We start from the raw sequence: 8,520 nt of genomic DNA on the forward strand, positions 1-8,520 counted from the left end.
TTCTTTCTTTCTTTCTTTCTTTCTTCCTCGGAAAGTTCTTTTCTTTCTTTCTTTCTTTCTTTCTTTCTTTCTTTCTTTCTTTCTTTCTCTCTTTCTTTCTTTCTTTCTTTCTTTCTTCCTTCCTTCCTTCCATCCTTCGCCTTAGCCTTTTCTTCCTCCGTCCCTCCCTTTTTTCTTTTTCCTTTCTTCCCATTCTTTCTGTATTTTCACTTCCTTCCTTCTTCTCTTTCCTTCTATTCTTTCCTTGTCTTTTCCCTTTCTGCATCCCTCCATCCATCCCTCCATCTTTAACTTTCTTCCTCCCTCCCTCCCTCCCTTCCTATTCCTTTTTCCTTTTTCCTTTCTTCTTGTTTCTTCTTTCTTTTCCTTTCCTTCCTTCCTTCCTTCTTCCCTTTCCTTTCTTCCTTCATTTCCCCCTTTCTTCCTCCCTAATTCTCTATCTTCCTCCCTTTCTTTCTTTCTTTCTTTCTTTCTTTCTTTCTTTCTTCTTTCTTCCTTCCTTCCTTCCCTTTATTCTTTTCTCCCTCCTTCCCTCCATCTCTACTTTCCTCCCTCCCTCCCTTTTTCTTTTTTCTTTCTTCCCATTCCTTCTGTATTTTCATTTCCTTCCTTCTTCTCTTTCCTTCTGTCCTTTCCTTTCCTTTTCCCTTTCTGCCTCCTTCTCTCCCTCCATCTCTACCTTTGTTCCTCCCTCTCTCCCTTCCTTCCTTCTTCCCTTTCCTTCCTTCCTTTCCCCCTTTCTTCCTCCCTTCTTCTCTACCTTCTTCCCTACTTTTCTTTCTTTGTTTCTTTCTATCTATCTTTCTTTTTATCTATCTTTCTCCAGCAAAGATAAAGATAAACAGAAAGAGATTCATAACAATATATGACTCTCTCTCTCTCTCTCTCTCTCTTTCTCTCCTTTTTCTTTTCCCACTTTTATCATCTTATAAATAACTCAAGGCAGGGAATATAACTAACACACCTTCCTCATCCTTCAAGGGTTTTAGAGATGGGTTTGGGGTTTTGGCCATCTTCCTCTTTCATCAGAGGAGGTTCTGGAGAACCGGTAGTGGAAATTTTGAGTAGTTTAGAGAACGCGTAAATACTACCTCTGACTGGCCCTGCCCCCATCTATTCTCTGCCTCCCGAGTCCCAACTGATCAGGAGGAAATGGGGATTTTGCAGTAACTTTCCCCTGGAGTGGGGAGGGAGTGGAGATTTTACAGTATCTTTCCCCTGCCACGCCCACCATGCCACTCTCACCAAGCCACACCCACAGAACTGGTGGTAAAAGAATTTGAAACCTATCACTGCCTTACATGTGTAACCAGGCTACTAAATTAAGCCCTGTTTCAGGGTTTGCGCAACACTGTCAGTCTTAAGAGCTTCTGTTTGTGCAGCCTTTTCACTCAGATCCATCCATAAGGATAAAATGAACCTTCTTATCATGCTATGCCAAAGCAGGCATTCTCTGGCTAACTGCCTGGGTTAAGCACATTTGGGTGACTAAAAAATAAGAAGTAAGTATTTGTGGTCAGATTTTGAATGAAAATGCCTGTTCCACTGAATTGTATCAGGTTTGCTTCCAAGGACTCCAGATAAAGATTTCGTGTAGAATTCCACCCTAAAAATAACCTTCGTTCATTACAGTAACAAGAAACAAGATTGACTGAATATGTCTAAAGAAAAGTGAATATGGGGAAGACTGTCCAAAAAGAAAGAAAAAAAACAAATTAGCATTTGCACGGCATATGCTTATTTAGTTTATATAGTTTATATAGTTTATTGTCATCGCACCTCGTACAACGAAATTAAATGCCATCTTCAGTGTACATTATGGAGCTCTTGCCTCACAATCAGGAGGTTGTGAGTTCGATCCTAGGTAGAGGCAGATGTTGGGTCTCCCGCTTGGGCAAGGGGTTGGACTAGATGACCTGCAAGATCAACTCTGTTAATCTGTTATCCTTCACATTCTATACAACTGAATTGAAAACCCCTGATATGGATTCCAAGATGCCTCGGTAAAATGCTCTCTAATGGTTTCTTTATTTTTAATTATTCTCTGTGACTCACTACGGATTTCTTACTCATGAGACCATCTGCTAATCATTAAGTGTTGTACCTTAGAATTCTTGACAAATGTATCTTTTCTTTTATATACACTGAGAGCTTATGCACCAAAGATAAATTCCTTGTGTGTCCAATCATACTTTGCCAATAAAAATTATATTTTCTTTTCTATTCTATTCTATTCTGTTCTGTTCTATTCTATTCTATTCTATTCTATTCTAATCTAATCTATTCTAATCTAATCTAATCTAATCTATTTTCTAATTTATTCCAGGGGTCTCCAACCTTGGCAACTTTAAGACTTGTGGACTTCAACTCCCAGAGTTCCTCAGCCAGCCAAGCTGGCTGAGGAACTCTGAGTGTTGAAGTCTTAAAGTTGCCAAGATTGGAGACCCCTGTTGTATTCTATTCTATTCTATTCTATTCTATTCTATTCTATTCTATTCTATTCTATTCTATTCTATTCTATTCTATTCTATATTGCACTATACAGTAGAATTCAATATACAGCAGTTACTGCTCTGGGATAGAAGCTGTTTTTCAGCCTATTCGTCCTTGTTTTTATTGTCCTGTACCGGCTGCCAGATGATAATAGTTCAAAAAAAAGGGGTGGGTGGGGGTACCCAGGATGAGATGGGTCTTTAAAAATCTTTAAGAATCTTTAAGAATATATTTATGGTTTGTACTGAAAAACTACATGTGTAGAGCTTCTTGGGAGAAACCTGAATGGTCTGTTCCATTAGTTACAACACGTTGGACTCAAGGTAAAGGGTTTAAGGCCTTGAGATAAGTATTATCAACTGTTAAGGGCTGTAATCAAAGTGCCTTGGGGAAAAACCTCTGGCTACAGGAAAAGGAACAAAGGTTGAGGGAAAAAAACAACAGAAGCATTCTAAGATTACAGTACATCTCTACAAAGCAGTAAAACAAAACAGATGACCAGACTTTAAATTCCCTTTTAAATAAAACAAGAGAGTTCATTTGCCCCCCGATTACTGCTAAATTGGTGAAGTAACTGCTAAATGTGAGCTTAATCCACAGAATATAAGATTTATTTATTTTTTTAAAAAATCCTCATCGCAGAGCCTTGAAAATAACACAACAATTACAACAAGGCAGCGGTGAAATGTAAAATTGGTTACTACCGGTTCTGTGGGCGTGGCTTGGTGGGGTGGGGGAGTAATGTGACTGGGTGGGCGTGGCCAACTTTTTTTTTTTTTTACTTTTAAAAGCATTTTTTCTACAACCTCTTTGGCCGAAGAGGTTGTAAAAAAAATGCTTTTAAAAGGCTCTGACGATCCCGGCTGAGTTGCCTGATTGTCAGAGGCTTTTGTTTTCTTTTAAAAGCATTTTTTCAGCCAAAGGAAAAAATGCTTTTAAAAGTAAAAAAAAAAACCAAACAACGCTGATGATCGCGTGGCTCAGCAGGGTATGGGGGAGGGGCAGGGATTTTTGCTACCAGTTCTCTGAACTACCCGCTGCCATCGCTACCGGATCGAGCAATCCAGTCCGAACCCGGAGCATTTTACCCCTGCAACAAGGAGGGATTGATAATGTGTTTACATTTTATCCTATAGATTACTAACCAGAGCATATAAAACATTTGCTAGACCTATTCTTGAATACAGCTCACCTGTCTGGAACCCATACCACATCTATGACATTAATACAATTGAACACATCCAAAAATATTTTACAAGAAGAGTTCTCCGCTCCTCTGTAAACAACAAAATACCATATTCCACCAGACTTGAAATCCTGGGATTAGAGAACTTAGAACTCCGCCAACTCCGACAAGACCTGTGTTTAACACACAGAATCATCTATTGCAATGTCCTTCCTGTTAAAGACTTCTTCAGCTTCAATCGCAATAATACAAGAGCAAACAACAGAGTCAAACTTAATGTCAGCCGCTTCAATCTTGATTGCAGAAAAGATGACTTCAGTAACAGAGTTGTTAATGCTTGGAATACACTACCTGACTGTGTGGTCTCCTCTCCAACTCCTAAAAGCTTTAACCAAAAACTGTCTACCATTGACCTCACCCCATTCTTAAGAGGAACTATAAGGGGCGTGCATAAGTGCACAAAAGTGCCTACCGTTCCTGTCCTATTGTTTCCTTTCAATATATGTTCCTGTATATAATGTTGTGACAAATAAATAAATAAATAAATAAATAAATAAATAAATAAATAAATAAATAAATAAATTTGGGCTCTGTACTTAATTGACACATCATTTATTCAGGCTAATCAGTGGTAGGTTGCCCCTGGTTCGGACCAGTTCTCGTGAACCAGTAGTAAAACCAGCGGGAGGCTCCACCCACTGACCCGGTCATCATCAGGAAGCTTCTGCGCATGCGCAAAAGCACATGCATGCACACGAGCAAAACGAGCATGTGCACGCGGTCCCATCGCAAATCATCGGTAAAGGTGAGGAGAACCCACCCTGAGCCTAATGGTCTTCTTTTTGTGCCATACCAGATATTGGCGATCCTATTTTTATCAACAGCCGCACGAAAAAGCGCTGTTGAGTTTTGGCCAAATCAGTCCTTTAGATTTTGGAGCCATGGTCGTCTTCTGCCTGGGATTCAATTGCCTTCAGTTTTTCTTTGGAGGATTAAGTGACGTACGTCGTATTTTTCCAGTGTCGCATCAACTATCCGAAATATTCTAACTTTTGCTTTTTAATGGCTTTGATGATTTTTTCCTTGGCTTTCCCAGGCGGCTTATCCCCTCCTCATTTCTGATTTTGGCAACGCAACTTATACGTAACAGCCGCCTGTCAATCCCCATTTCAAATGCTTCTAGTCCCTTCTTGTGGCTTTCTGTCAAGAGACCAACTCTCCACTCCGTAGAGCAGAATAGAAAAAGTGTAGCATCTGACAAGCCTGCTTATCTTGGGCTTATGTCGTGACTACAGAAGATCTTATGGTCTAGAGATGTCTTATTTGTATATATGTATGTTTGTATGTATATATGTACGTATGTATAGGTAAAGGTAAAGGTTCCCCTTGCATATATGTGCTAGTTGTTCCCGACTCTAGGGGGCAGTGCTCATCTCCATTTCAAAGCCGAAGAGCTGTCCAAAGACGTCTCTGTGGTCATGTGGCTGGCATGACTCAACACCAAAGGCGCACAGAACGCTGTTATCTTCCCACCAAATGTGGTCCCTATTTTTCTACTTGCATTTTTTATGTGCTTTCGAACTGCTAGGTTGGCAGAAGCTGGGACAAGTAACGAGAGCTCACCTCGTTACACGGCACTAGGGATTTGAACCGCTGAACTGCCGACCTTTCAATCGACAAGCTTAGCATCTTAGCGACTGAGCCATCGCTTCCCTATGTATATGTATGTGTGTGTGTGTGTGTGTGTGTGTGTGTGTGTGTGTATATATATATATATATATCCCCCAAAGGTAGCAGATTCATCAGTTCACCTTTTAAAGGCACATCCTTACCTGTAAACAAATCCAAGCCTTATTACCTCGAGCTTCAGTCTGACAAAGCCACGCCCGTTTGTCACCTAGTAACTCTTTGCCATCAACAGCAGTGCGACATTACCTTGCCAAGGGGACTTCCTGTCCAGAACTGGTTGGAAAGAACAGAAAGGTTGAAATTTTGTCTCGATGTAAAAGGAGGAGGAGGAGGGGAAGAAAGAAAGAAAGAAAGAAAAAAGCCATTCGCTATTAGTTTAAGAATTTGTCAGGGAAGCTATGGAAACCATCATCAGCCACCCAGATCAAATTCTGGAGAAGATCCAGCATTACAATCTTAAGTTAAAGAAATCTGTTCTGAAAGGAAACCATCAGGATGGTGAGAAGATTATGGAGTGGCCATCAAAATTAATTCCGCTCCTTTTGGTTTTGGTCAAAACTCTTGGTCAACAATTGAAGTTTACAACTGAAGTTCTCCAAAATACCTACCGGTTGTTGAATATAATCTATGATCAACGTCAGCAAGAGGCATCCCGCCCAGGTAAGTAATACTTAGATTTGTCAACCACAAGTATGGTTCAATGTTGAGTACGCCTATGAATCAAAAGCTCTGACTTCAGTTGTAAAGTTAAATATGTAAATCAAGTTCAATTTGTCTCCCGGTGAATCTAAATTGCGCACCTTTCTAGAACTGTATCTCCCATAAAAGATATTTTAAGAACTCGAGTTTCCTCCTCTAGACTTCATCCTAGGTGGTTTAAAAAAGCCACATCTTCCAGATTTGATACTTTAAGAGTCCATTCTTCAATTGTAGGTAATTCTTCTTTCTTCCAATATTGAGCAATCAAAAGTCTTGCGGCTGTTATTAAGTTCAGAATCAATTTAGTCTCTATAGCTGTACAATCCATAATTATTCCTAGTAAAAAGAACTGCGGGGTAAACTTAATCTTCTTTTTCAAAATATTCTGCATGATCCACCATACTTTAATCCAAAATGCTTTAACTTTTTTGCAAGTCCACCATATATGATAATAAGTAGCATCTTCACAATCACATCTCCAGCATTTAGCCTGTACATTAGGATACATACATGACAATTTTTGGGGGTCTAAATGCCATCTATAAAACATCTTATAAAAATTTTCTCTCATATTTTGCGCTTGTGTAAATTTAACATTCCTCACCCAAATTCTTTCCCAAGTTTCCAACATTATTGGTTGCTGAAAATTTTGTGCCCACTTAATCATACAATCCTTAACCAAATCAGTCTCTGAATCTATTTCTACTAATACATTATACAACCTCTTAATATGCTGTTGACCTTGATCTCTCATTTGTTTTAACAAATTATCCTCAATTTGCTTAACACCTATTTTTTGATCTAATTTCCATCTAGCTTGTAGTTGTCCATATTGGAACCATGTATAATTTTTCCCTTCTTCCCCCATCTTTTCTCTAGATTTTAATTGTAACTCCCCCTTTTCCATACAAAGAAGTTCTTTATAAGTAACTACCTCCATCTTTTGATATATATTTATATTTTCTATCATGTGTCTCGGGTTTGCCCATATTGGAATCTTTCCCTCTAATTTGTATTGATATTTCCTCCAAACCCTCAATAATGCATTTCTAATTATATTATTTTTAAATATTTTATCAACTTTCTTATCATATAATAAATAGGCATGCCACCCATATAACAAACCATAACCTTCTATATTCAGAACTCTTTCCTCAGTTAAATTAATCCAATCAGTAATTAATGATAAAACAACTGCTTCATAATACAATTTTAAATTAGGCATTTTAAGACCCCCCCTTTCCCTTATATCCTGCATTACTTTTAATTTTATTCTTGGTTTTTTGCCCATCCATACAAATTTACTAATCCCCTTTTGCCATTCCTGTAATTTAATATCATTCTTAAACACGGGTATCATTTGAAACAAAACAAAACCTGGGCAAAACATTAATTTTATAGCTATTCTTCCCAGCAAAGATAGTTGTAACTTCTTCCAACTCTCCATTTCTTTCCATACCTTCTGCCACAATACCTCATAATTATTTTTGTATAATTTAACATTTGAAGCTGTAATATATATTCCTAAATATTTAACCTTTTAACGATTTCAAAACCTGAAGTTCTTTCTAACTCTTCTTTTGTTGTATATTCATATTTTTAGTTATCATCTTTGTCTTTTGCTGATTCACCTTAAATCCAGATACTTTACCATACTGACCAATTATATCTTTTAAACCAGTTACTGAGTATATTGGTTGAGATACAGTAACAACCAGGTCATCTGCAAAAGCTCTTAATCTATAATCTTGTTGTTTAACTCTAATTCCCTTTATTCGATCGGAACCACGTATGTTATTCAGAAGAATTTCTAAAGTTAAAATAAAAAGTAATGGGGACAAGGGACATCCCTGTCTCGTCCCTTTCTCAATTTTAAAAGTTTCTGTTAACCCACCATTTACTATTATTTGTGCTGTTTGCTTCTGATATATTGCTTTAATTGCACGAATAAAATAATCCCCAAATTGCATTTTTCTATTACTTTAAACAAAACTGCCAATCCAATCTATCAAAAGCTTTTCAGCATCCAAAAAGGAATGCCGCTGATACTTGGTTGTTTCGTTCCAAAATATTCAAGTAAATTTACGATTTGCCTCACATTATATCTCATCTGCCTACCCTTAATAAATCCTGACTGATCATTATGAATTATTTGATTCATCACTGGCATTAATCTATTAGCCAATATCTTGGTAAATATCTTGTAATCAGTATTTAAAAGTGATATAGGCCTATAATTCTCTGCTTTAATACCATCTCGATCTTCCTTCGGTATTAACGAAATAAAGGCTGTCCTCCATGAAGGGGGAACATCTCCTCCCATTTGAATTTTATTAAATAACTCTTTAAGTGGTTCAACCATCTCATTTTGTAAATTTTATAATAAACAGCTGTTAAACCATCTGTTCCTGGTGCTTTACCGATTTTAAGTTGTTTAATTGCTAAGAAAATTT

The sequence above is a fragment of the Ahaetulla prasina genome, chromosome 8 (assembly GCF_028640845.1).
Source record: "Ahaetulla prasina isolate Xishuangbanna chromosome 8, ASM2864084v1, whole genome shotgun sequence".
Lineage (NCBI taxonomy): Eukaryota > Metazoa > Chordata > Lepidosauria > Squamata > Colubridae > Ahaetulla > Ahaetulla prasina.